The sequence below is a fragment of the Panthera uncia genome, chromosome F1 (assembly GCF_023721935.1).
Source record: "Panthera uncia isolate 11264 chromosome F1, Puncia_PCG_1.0, whole genome shotgun sequence".
Classification (NCBI taxonomy): Eukaryota; Metazoa; Chordata; class Mammalia; order Carnivora; family Felidae; genus Panthera; species Panthera uncia.
In genome coordinates, this window is record NC_064813.1 from 64502193 (window position 1) to 64513973 (window position 11781).

Genomic DNA, 11781 nt, shown 5'->3' on the forward strand with positions numbered 1-11781 from the left:
CCTTCCTTCCACTTTCACACCTAAGGCATTGTTTTCTCATATGACCCTTGGATTCCTGTATGCAAATATACCGAACGGTTATGGATTCTATTTCTGGCAAGAAGGCATGCTCCACAGTTTGCAAAGGGGATATAACAAAAACCCTCAGAAATGCAAGATTTTTAAAAGTCTTTTAGTTCTTTTTTAATGCAGAGCTGCATTCATAATGAAATAAGGGAAACACCCAGAGAATAAAACAAGAAGAAATGGGAACCTGGCCAAGACCAACATGGCACATGAGCATATAAGACGCTGTGTGGGTCGCCTGAAGGTTAGTTGTTCTGGCCGCTTTGCTTGAATCAGGTGACAAGGCCTGAGACCAGGCAAATAGGTGAAAGTTGCCACGGAGGCTTCTGCTGTCTCCTTCAGTGACAGGAGGGACCAGGAAAAACACACCCAATTGTACAGAAGAGGAAGTTGTCCATCTGTGTATTCCCTGAATGTTGGCTTGTTTGCTTGTTTCTCATTGTAAGAATTACTAATCACAAGTGTGATATTGGAGTTCACAATATTCTACTTGTGTGACCCTGGAGTACACAATGCAGTAAATTAAAATAACAGATGATTCCTTGTGACACTTGGTGAATTCTAACACAAAGTTAATCTCATCAACAAGCTGCAAAGGATTCCCACACATAAAGCCTTTCCTAATATAAGGGCACAACCCAAAATTAAAGAACACGGAGAAAAATAATTCATCACGAAGTTAAGTTAGCAGACAGATAAGTAATACGTTAGATCCCTCAAGAAATCACACATAGGGGAAATTATATTTTAAAAGCTGAAAGATATAAAAAGAAATAATACCAGAAAAGAAAAAGCCATTATCAAAACCTATGAGAAAGATTTTTTTAATAGCAAATTAAAGCTTCTAGAAATAAAAATTCTAACCACTGTAATTAAAAGCTCAGTGGATGGGGGCGCCTGGGTGGCTCAGTCGGTTAGGCATCCAAATTCAGCTCAGGTCATGTTCTCACGGCTCATGGTTTGAGCCCCACGTCCGGCTCTGTGCTGACAGCTCAGACCCTGGAGCCTGCTTCTGATTCTGTGTCTCCCTCTCTCTAGCCCTCCCCCACTCACGCTCTGTCTCGCTCTGTCTCTCAAAAATAAATAAACATTTAAAAGAATTTAAAAACAACAAGCTCAGTGGATGGAGTAAGTAACAACTAGGGATGCACTGATTGCTTTTTTTTTTTTTTTTTTTGATCTGGTTTATTTTGCCAGGACCCTTGTTATCAGATAGAAAGTAGGTAAGGATACGCTTTTGCTGTGTGTTGTTTACTCAAAGTTCTACTTAGAGCATCCTCTACAAAAACTATTTTAAGAAGGTTTTGCTTTTCCATAATATGTTCTGAAAATGCTATGTAATGTTCATTTATTATCCTGCAAGGACTGTTGTATGCTTGTTTACTTTGCTGTCTTGCCCACTGCCCAATTCACTAGAAGAAAACTTTGTATTGGTCTGCTGGGGCAGCCATGACAAAGTACCACAGACTGCGTGGCTCAGACATGGATTTCTACTGGTTCTAGAGACCAGAAGTCCGGGACCAAGATGTCAACAGGTTTGGTTCCTTCTGAGGCCTCTCTCTTTGGCTTGTAGGTGGACAGCCATCTTACCTCTGTGTCTGCACCTCATATTTCCTCTGTGCATCCCTGCTGTCTCTTTGGGTACAAATTTCCTCTTCTTTTAAGGACACCATTCATAGTGGACTAGGGCCCACCCTATGGCCTCATTTTAATTACTCTTTAAAGGCCTATTTCCAAATACAGTAACATTCTGAGATACTAAAGGTTAGGGCTTTAACATATAAATTCCAGGGAGATACAGCTCAGCCCATAACACTGGATATTTTCACTTTTCAAAACCTTCACTTTCAAATGTGGTTTTTTTAAACAGGGATGTTGTTGATTTCTAGACTTCAGAGACTATTGCTCTGGCTTATGAAAGTAACCTTTAACCTCCCCAAAGCCTATAACTCTGTATTGTTTTCTTATTAATAACTATTGCCCTGATAGGTATGTTTAAGTCAACATCTGTTTTCTAAAATGTACAAGTAATTTTGGTTTTTCTTTATAGAACCCCCCCAAAAAAACTCATTTTTCCTCCTCTTCCACGAGGTGCACTTGAAGATGAAGAGTTACTCTTATGAGTATTAAGATTTCTTATAAATTTAAAATAATTAATGGCACAGGGATAGACTTCCAGAAGATAGGACCAGAATAACGAGTTCAGGAACAGATCCATATAAGGGTGCCTGGGTGGCTCAGTCGTTTAAGCATTCGACTTCGGCTCAGATCATGAGCTCATGGTTCCTGGCTTGCATTGGGCTCTGTGCTGACAGCTCAGAACCTGGAGCCTGCTTCAGATTCTGTCTCCTTCTGTCTCTCTGCCCCTCCCCCACTCACACTCTGTCTCTGTTTCTCTCTCTCTCTCTCTCTCTTCCTCTCCCTCTCTCTCAAAATGAATAAACATTATAAAAAAAAAAGAAACAAAAACAGATGAACATAACGGAAGGGAAACAAAAATAATATAAAAACAGGGAGGGGGACAAAACAAAACAGACTCATAAATATGGAGAACAAACTGAGGGTTGCTGGAGGGGTTGTGGGAGGGGGGATGGGCTAAATGGGTAAGGGGCATTAAGGAATCTACTGAAATCATTGCTTCACTATATACTAACTAATTTGGATGTAAACTTTAAAAAATAAAAAATTAAGTTAAAAAAATTTTTTAATGTTAATTAAGTCACTCATAAAAAAAAAAACAGATCTGTCTATATGGACACAATGTAATTGGTATTGCATATCGCTGGTATTAATCAAGTGACTAACATTGAAAAAAATAAGATGCTACTCCTATTTTACACCATGCACCAAAATCAGGTCCAGGTATATTGTAGATCTAAATGTAAAAGGTAAAATAATTAAGCTTCTCAAAAGTAAAATACTACGGTGGATTTCACAGTGTGATCCCCAGACCAACAGAATCAGCATCATCTGGAAATTGTAAGAAATGCAACTTCTTGGACCTCTTTCCCGATCTAAAGAATGAGAAACTCTGGAGAAAACGTGAGAAACGTGAGAAAATTCTTAGCACAAAAACGCAGGAGATAGGCAGAGTGGCTGCAGCTAGATTCTCTAACCAGTTGCCTTTGCAACAGCTGGGCTGAGGACGCGTGAGGCAGGACACAGGAGGTGCCTGAAACCATCAAGTTTGTATAAGCAAACAAACAAAAGATATATACACAAAGTCAATGAATTCTTTCATAGGGAGACTTCAAGACCTCCGGTCTGTTCTGTAACTAACTCCCAGTGACGTCTAGTGGTGAAATACAGACATTCACCACCATCAAGTTCCCACGCTTCGATAGTGTCTAAAGAGAGTCCCCACCGAGAATTCTATGCTGTTCAGACTCACCGGTTCGGAATTAAAACCTCAGTGCCTGATGTGGACAGTCACCTGCAGTGACATCTGTTCATCTGCTGGGATCCTTATCTGAACCCATCACTTTAAGGAGAGAAGGCAAACATGATCTGGTACCTTGAAAGTGAACTGCATTGATGTGGGGAGCTTTGTAGTAAGACTTTGCCGTAAGCAGAGGATTTTATCTATCTGTGGGCTACTTCCCCCATATTTTTTCCCACAGTTACAGTTAGCCTTAAATGAGATCTCTTTTTCACATTTGTAATCTAAAAGTCCTAATTTCTCTGGCTTTGGAGAAGCATTCTGCTTAAATCTCCAAATTAAAGTATCTATGAAAAAGTATACCAAGTAAATTCCATTAGGCCAGTTTAATTCCCTTATTTTAAAACCACAATGAAATGATTTCTTTTTTTCCCCAATTTTATTTATATTTTATTCAACCAAAATATTATATTTATATTTTATTTATATTTTATTAAATATAAATATATTTATATTCACTGGATCAACTCTTTTTCATATGAAAGAAATATATGTACATGGTAAAAGCTAACTGGCAATTCAGAGGTTGAATTTTACCTGTAAAGGATTTGCTTCTGTGGTTTTTCTTTTGTAGCCATTATTTACACCAAAATGGAACTTTCCCAAATGAAATTGTACAGATCTAAATGTTATTATATACAGTTTTAGCCACTATAAATTTTCTTTTGTGTTGGTTTTGCTGCTATTTACATTTATTTTAAAATTTAGATGAAGCAAAAATAGTTGAGCTCGTTGATTTACATTTTAATGAGATAATCCATGATCTTCCTTTGTCCCAGATTAGTTTATTATGTTGCTAATTGGTCTGTGTACTTTGCAGACTGTATACTACCTGGGCAGGTTCTGGGCTGAGAAAAGAGCCCCCAACAGGAGTAAATGTTCTCCATTATATAAATTATCATGTCACCTACAAACAAAGAGAGCTAAACTTCTGGTTTGACAGTTTATGGCTGTAATTTCTTTCTTTGCCTTATTAGCTCTTAGTTAATAAGGATGGGACAACCAGTGCAATGCTGAATACAATCAGCATTTCCTGGCTCCGATCTTAGAGGAAAAGCATACAATGTCCCCATTTAGTCAGATGGCTCTGGTGACGCCCTTCATCAAATTGAGAAAGTTCTCCTTTATTCCTAGATTACTGGAAGTTTTTATCATGAGGAGGTGGTGGGTGTTTCAAATGTTCTACCTGTATCTGTTGAAATAATATGATCACCCTCCTATATTCTGCCAACATGGCGAATTCAAATGTTCGATTTTCAAATATCAAGCCGATCTTCCTCATCTGGGGTAAACCCCACCTGTTCAATACACTGCTAGATTTTATTAAATTGTGTTAAGGGTTTTTGTGCCTGAGTTTATAAGAAATATTGGTGTTAATTTTTCTTTTCCTATCATTTCTTTGTAAGTTTTTCTTATTAGGGATACACAGAGATCATAAATAGGGAACTTTTTGCTTTTAATCCACATTTTCAAATATATTGGCATAAAGTTTTCCTACAAGTCCCACTATATTCCTTTAATAAGAATGTGTGGTAATATCTTTTTATACTTAATACGGATCATTTGTTTTTTCTCTCTCTTTTCTTGATCATGTTGGATAAGTATCAATTCAATTAATCTGTTGGGTTTACTTTGTTCTGTTCTTGCCTCTTTTTTTTTCTTTTTTTTTTTAACGTTTATTCATTTTTTTGGGAGACAGAGAGAGAGCGAGTTGGGGAAGGGCAGAGAGAGAGGGAGACACAGAATCCAGAGCAGGCTCCGGGCTCTGAGCTGTCCCCACAGGGCCTGACGCGGGGCTTGAACTCACGAACCGTGAGATTATGACCTGAACCGAAGTCGGATGCTTAACTGACTGAGCCACCCAAGCACCTCTGTTCTTGCTTCTTAAGAGGCACGCCTAGATCACTGATTTTAAATTTTCTTTACTGTTGTTTTAATACAAGCATTTGAACTCTGTGGCTCCTTGCTTTGCACCACTTCTGAAGAATCTCATGCATTCTGACAGGCTATGTCTTTATCACCCTTCAGTTACAAATATTTTCTAATCTCCCTTTTGAATCCTTCATTAACCCATGAATTATTTGGAATTGTGCTGCTTAACTTTCAAATATTTGAATTTTTTTAGATGTCTTATTATTATTGATTCCCAATTCAATTCCATGGTAATCAGAGAATACACTCAGAGTGATTTCAATTCTCTCAGATTACTGAGACTACTTTATGGCCTCGCGTGTGGTCTCCAATGATTAGCGTTTCGTGTGTGGTGGGAAAAAGCATATATTTGGAATTAGTAAGATGTAATTAATGCTTAATAGGTCATGTTGGTGATAGTGTTGTTTGAATCTTCTACACCCTTATTGATTTTTGTTCATTTATTCTATCAGCTACTGAAAACAGGTGTGTCAAAATCTCCAATCATGATTTTTATTTATTTGTCCCTTTGATTCTACCAATCTTCCCATCATGAATTATGGAATTCTGTCACTAGGTGCATTGACAGTTAGGATTTGTTTGCCTTCTTTATGAATTGATCATTTTATCATTATGAAATGTTCCTGTGACTTACCATTCCCAGATCTGTCCAGTCCCTCTTTTATATCCGAGTTACAGTTGGTATCATTCCTTTTTATCCTGAAAGACTGCCAGGTGCATTTCTTAGTAAGTCTACTGGCAACAAATCCTCTCAGCTCTCATTTATCAGAAAATATCTTTACTTGACCTTTAGTTCAGAAGGATAGTTTTGCTGGGTATTTCCAGCATTCTGTAGAATTTTAAGTCTACAGTTTTGTGTCTCAACACTGGAAAGATACCATTCCATTGTCCTCTAGCTTACCTTTCTAGTGGGAAGGCAATACTCTTCTTACCTTTGTCCTATACACACTGGCTTTTTGTCATGACCGCTTTTAGGATTTTCTCTTTATTTTTGGTTTTCTGCATATTCGCTATGACATACATGGGTGTGGTTTCCTTGGAAGGTATCCTGCTTGGGATTTGCTAGGATTTTTGAATTTTGTGAACTCATATTCTTCCATCCACACGGGGGAAAATTTGACCATTATTCCTAAAAGCAGTTTTCTGCCTCTATCCAATTATTATAACCCAAGTCAAAGATATTGTTCAGTTATTTTAGCTTTTCAGCCTTTTTCCCCAGTGTTTTCTTTCAGAAAATTTTATGACCCTTTCTTCCAGATCACTGACTCTTTCTTCTGCAGTGTTTATTCTGTTGGGAAGGTCCTCCAATACACTTTTCTTTTTCCAGAACACATTCTGTGCATTATTAAAATTTTCATACATTCTATGAGATTCCCATTTGTTCACCCATTCTTTTTAGCTTGACTTATAAATTTCTAAATACATATATGTATTTTGAATGGAAAAAGGCTTCATTTGGAAAAAGGCTTCATGTATTTTGAGTGGAAAAAGGCAGTGACACAAGCCAAACATATTGATAATACTAATTTTAAGCTTCTTTTCTTCTGGTTTCAACATCTGGGTTATCAGTTGATCTGTTTCTTCTTATTATTATTTTTTATGCATCTCAATTTCCTCACATACCTCATGATGTTTTATGACGTGCTAGACATTGTCCATAGACAATGTGGAGATGGAATTACTCAGTTCCTCTGCTTTGTTTCTATTTATTTTTCTAAATTTTTTTTAATGTTTATTTATTTTTGACAGAGAGAGAGAGACAGAGCATGAGCGGCGGAGGGACAGAGAGAGAGGGAGACACAGAATCTGAAGCAGGCTCCAGGCTCTGAGCTGTCAACATAGAGTCCGACGTGGGGCTCAAACTCACGAACGTGAGATCCTGACCTGAGCGGAAGTTGGAAGCTCAACCAACTGAAACACCCAGGCGCCCCTCTATTGCTTTTTTTAAATAACTTTCTAAATAACTCTGTTTTAACATTTATTTACTATTTTTGAGAGAGAGTGTGTGTGAGCAGGGGAGGGATAGAGAGAGAGGGAGACACAGAATCCAAAGCAGGCTCCAGGCTCCGAGCCATCAGCACAGAGCCCGATGCGGGGCTCAGATCCACGAACCGAGAGATCATGACCTGAGCCAAAGTCATATGTTTAACCAACTGAGCCACCCAGGCACACTTCTCTGTTTTTATTTCCAACACTGTGCAATCTCTTTCCAATACATGACTGCTAAAGCAAGGAGGTGATTACTCAGATTGCCCCAAGTATGAAATTAATCTTGGCTTAGGTGGCAGTTTTTAAAATTGACCTCATCTCTTAGTCTACCTCCTAGAGTCACAGCGGTTCCTGCCAAGTCTGACTACTTTGGTCTCATCAGTGTTTGATCCTGGAACCTGGTGGGAGTTGAACGTGTTTCATTTTTTGAGTCTGTGGTAGAAAAGCCATCTGTTTCTAGAAATTGCAAGGACACATGAGGCCAGAGTCTTTTCTGCTTTACGGCCCCACCCACACTGTCCTTTTCTCAGCACAACAGGAGTGGGAAGTCAGGGAGAATTGTTCAGTCAAGTAAATTATTGCTGCATTTCAGGGTCTCTGAAACCACTGACCGCAGCTCACCTCCACCACTCCCGGCTCATCTCTCTGAGGGCTGGCAGGCTTTCTCCTCCAATGTTGCCTCCATAGCTGTGCCTCTCTCTGGAAATCAGTCCGTTGGGGGTTTCCTTGTTTCTATCTCTCTTCAATAGTTTCATAGATAAGTACAATTTTTATAATATCTGAAATTATTGGTGTTACTATGGAAACAAAGATCTTCCACATCCTTTCATATCCCAGCCAGAAAATTGCTTATTGTGTATAAATCGTAGCCACTGCAAGGAAAACTATAGTTTCATCATTTTTTTCTCTAACTGATCTGGTTCTCCCCATACTTATCTCCTGCTTGGTGAAAAGAACGGAAGAAAGAAAAGAACACAGTTATGTTTAAATCTCAGTGTGAGATCAAGGACTCCGTTTTTCTTTCATGAGGCTAGTTGGTCCTACTGTGCAAACAGAACACAGAAAGGACATATTCTTAGAGGCTGTGACACACAAAGGTCAGGATCTCTCTAACTCTACTTCTTCCAAAGCAAACAGACAGAGAAAATGTATGACAGATGAAAAGCCAACACAAGCAGAGCCTGGAGTTGCTGCAGCAGAAGAGGCAGAAACTGGGCTTCCAGGATGCCGAGGGGATGCCAGAGAAGTGTATGGCTGACACCAGAAAAGCAGGAAACGGGCAGTGGGGAACCAAGGGTGACAGGGTCCAGCCTAGGGGTGCAGAAGCAGGGCCGGGCATGGTATCCCTGGGATGAGTTCCAGAGGAAGTGTGCTGCAAGGAAGTGAAAACTGGGTCTGAAACACCCAGTCTGAGGCCAGATCTCAATAGTGGTCAGGGCAAAGGCAAATTGTCTTTGCAGAAAAAAATTTCTTCAATTATGCTGGCCAAATTCACATAGATTAAAAACAATTATGACCTCAAAGATTACCAAGCCCTTATGCCAGTAAAAAACACAAAACAACATAAGTCAATTACCTAGGACTAAAATATTGTGGTTGTTGGAATTGGAATGTGGAATTCTGAAAGACAACTGAGAATGTAATTACAAAGACAACTGTACATAAAAACCTATCAGAAGTGACCATGGGGGAGGGGAAGGAAAAAAAATAGAGAGGGAGGGAGTCAAACCATAAGAGACTCTTAAAAACTGAGAACAAACTGAGGGTTGATGGGGGGTGGGGGGGGGGGGGGGGGGGTGATGGGCATTGAGGAGGTCACCTGTTGGGATGAGCACTGGGTGTTGTATGGAAACCAATCTGACAATAATTTTCATATTTTTTAAAAAAGAAGCGACTATCTAGAAATTAAAGGTAAACTGATGATGTAATGAACTCCGTGGATGTGTCAAAGAGCATAATAGATATAGCTGAGGAATGATTTAGAGGGAAGGAAGATACTTCTGAGGCACTTGTCCTGAATGCAGTAAAAAGATAAGGAATGGAAAAATACAAAAGAGAGGGTAAGAGATACAGAGGAGAAAAGATGAAAAAGAGAGAAGACAGCTTACAGGATTTATGGAACATGATCAAGCAGACTCATATACACGTTATTACGCGGGTCTCAGAAAGAGAGGAGAGAGAAAAGGGGGCAAAAAACTTGTTCATAGAAATGACCAGCAACGTGCATGGCATGGAGGAAGAAACGAACATCCAGATCCAGGAAGCCCAAAGCAATCACCAAATAAGATGAATCCAAAGTGACCCACACCAAGATGCATAATAATTATATTGTCAAAAGGTAAAGACAAAGACGTTAATGAAAGGAGATAAAAAGCAACAAAAGAAAAAAGCAATTTGTTACACACCCAGAAAGCTCCGAAAGATCACGGGCAGATCATCCAACACAGACTGTTGAGCTTTCTGTGAGCTTCACGGAGACGGCAAAGCCAAGCCACTAGTAGGTACCAGAAAGATAGAGAGGAATCAAGGCATACCAGCATCTGCAGAAAAAGGTAAATGTTTATAGCTGCACGTATACTTGGTATAAAAACCTACTTCTGGGGAACTCATTGGTCCAAGGAGAAATCATGCTAAAAATGTACAAGAATTTAGGACTAAAGAACAATAAAAACACAACATATCAGAACCTGCAAGACGCACGGCCCAGTTTTGGACAAGAGTCTACCCATCAGCGGCTCGATTCGTATCTTTACTTTGTTGCTCAAACCTTGCAAAGCTGTGATGTGTTTGCTACTCTACTTTCTAAATTTCTTTTTTAATGTTTATTTACTTTTGAGGGAGAGAGAGAGAGGCAGAGACAGAGCATGAGCGGGGAAAGGGGAGGGGGAGGGGCAGAGAGAGAGGGAGACACAGAATCCCAAGCAGGCTCCAGGTTCCGAGCTGTCAGCACAGAACCCGATGTGGGGCTCGAACCCACAAACTGAGACCGTGACCTGAGCCGAAGTCAGTGGCTTAACCGACTGAGCCACCCAGGTGCCCCTGGCTACTCTACTTTCTAAGAATAGTGAGAACTGTATTGAAATCACCCCTGAAGTTCCCTCCATTTTTGCCTAGACTTGAAAACGCTTCTGTTTTCAGAATGAAACGCTGAAAATCAATGCGCTAAATGGCTAATTTAAGAGATCACTGAATGGCCTGGGTGTGCTTTGGCTGGGGACCAGAACCAGCCTGCAGGCTTGCAGACCCAGTGTGGGTGGCTGGGAGGGGGTCTAGCTAAGCAGGTTTAGCATTAATGGGGTTTTCTGCACGAAAGGGGCAACTATGTGGGATGGGCTGAGTATTTCATGGCAGTGGCCTTCTTTTTTTTTATATATATATTTTTTAAATGTTTATTTATTTTTGACAGAGAGAGAGAGAGAGAGAGAGAGAGAGAGAGAGACAGAGCATGAACGGGAGAGGGGCAAAGAGAGAGGGAGACACAGAATCCGAAGCAGGCTCCAGGCTCTGAGCTGTCAGCACAGAGCCAACGCGGGGCTCGAACTCACAGACTGCGAGATCATGACCCTGAGCCGAAGTCGGACGCTCAACCGACTGAGTCACCCAGGCACCCCTTGGCAGTGGCCTTCTTATCGACACCAAGAAGCAAAGATCCCAGCTGCCAGGTCAGAGCGTGATTCATGAGTGCAGAAAACATGATTATGGGGACAGGATACAGTGGGATGCCAAGCAGGTTCCATGACGACCAGATCCCTTGGAGGGAAATGGCAGACAGCAAGCTAAATACCAAACACCCTGACGTGTGCCACGCAGAGCTGAATGCCATCATGAACACAGATTGCACACCACAGGTGTGAAAGGTACGTTTCCTTGTTCCTATGTAACGAATGTGCTAAGCTTATCATCCAGGCAGGTATGAAAGGAGTTATTTTGATGTCTGATGATTTACACCGTGACAGTGATGAGACAGTAGCTACGAGGCTCCCATTTGATTTGGCTGGGGTTACATTCGGGAAGCATAGGCAAGACTTTCATCGATTTTGATTCAGTGAACAGCAGACCTAGGCAGAAGCTTCGGTGAGTCACGTCTCATTAAAGCTCTGGGAGACTGGACTTTTCACCTCCTAAGAAGATGCTGATGCCTTCATCTTGAGGTTACAATAACTTTTTAATAGTCAATATGGCAAAAGTAGACATCTAAACAATAGGAAGCCACACATCTTCCTGTCTCTTCTGTCACATGGAATCTACATTTGTTTAAACTATTGATTTAGGGCTTAAAATGAAGGAGGCTATAGATGGCTTGCCATGTAGGTGTGGGATGCCTCCCCCCTTTGTCTCCTGGTTTGCTGGGGGGC

At 40.4% G+C, this 11781-nt stretch overlaps 1 pseudogene; it reads left to right on the plus strand.

Annotated features, from left to right (window-relative positions):
* The first annotated feature begins 8583 nt into the window (after nucleotides 1-8583).
* On the plus strand, nucleotides 8584-11504 carry LOC125925837 (deoxycytidylate deaminase-like; annotated as a pseudogene).
* Nucleotides 11505-11781: the final 277 nt, after the last annotated feature.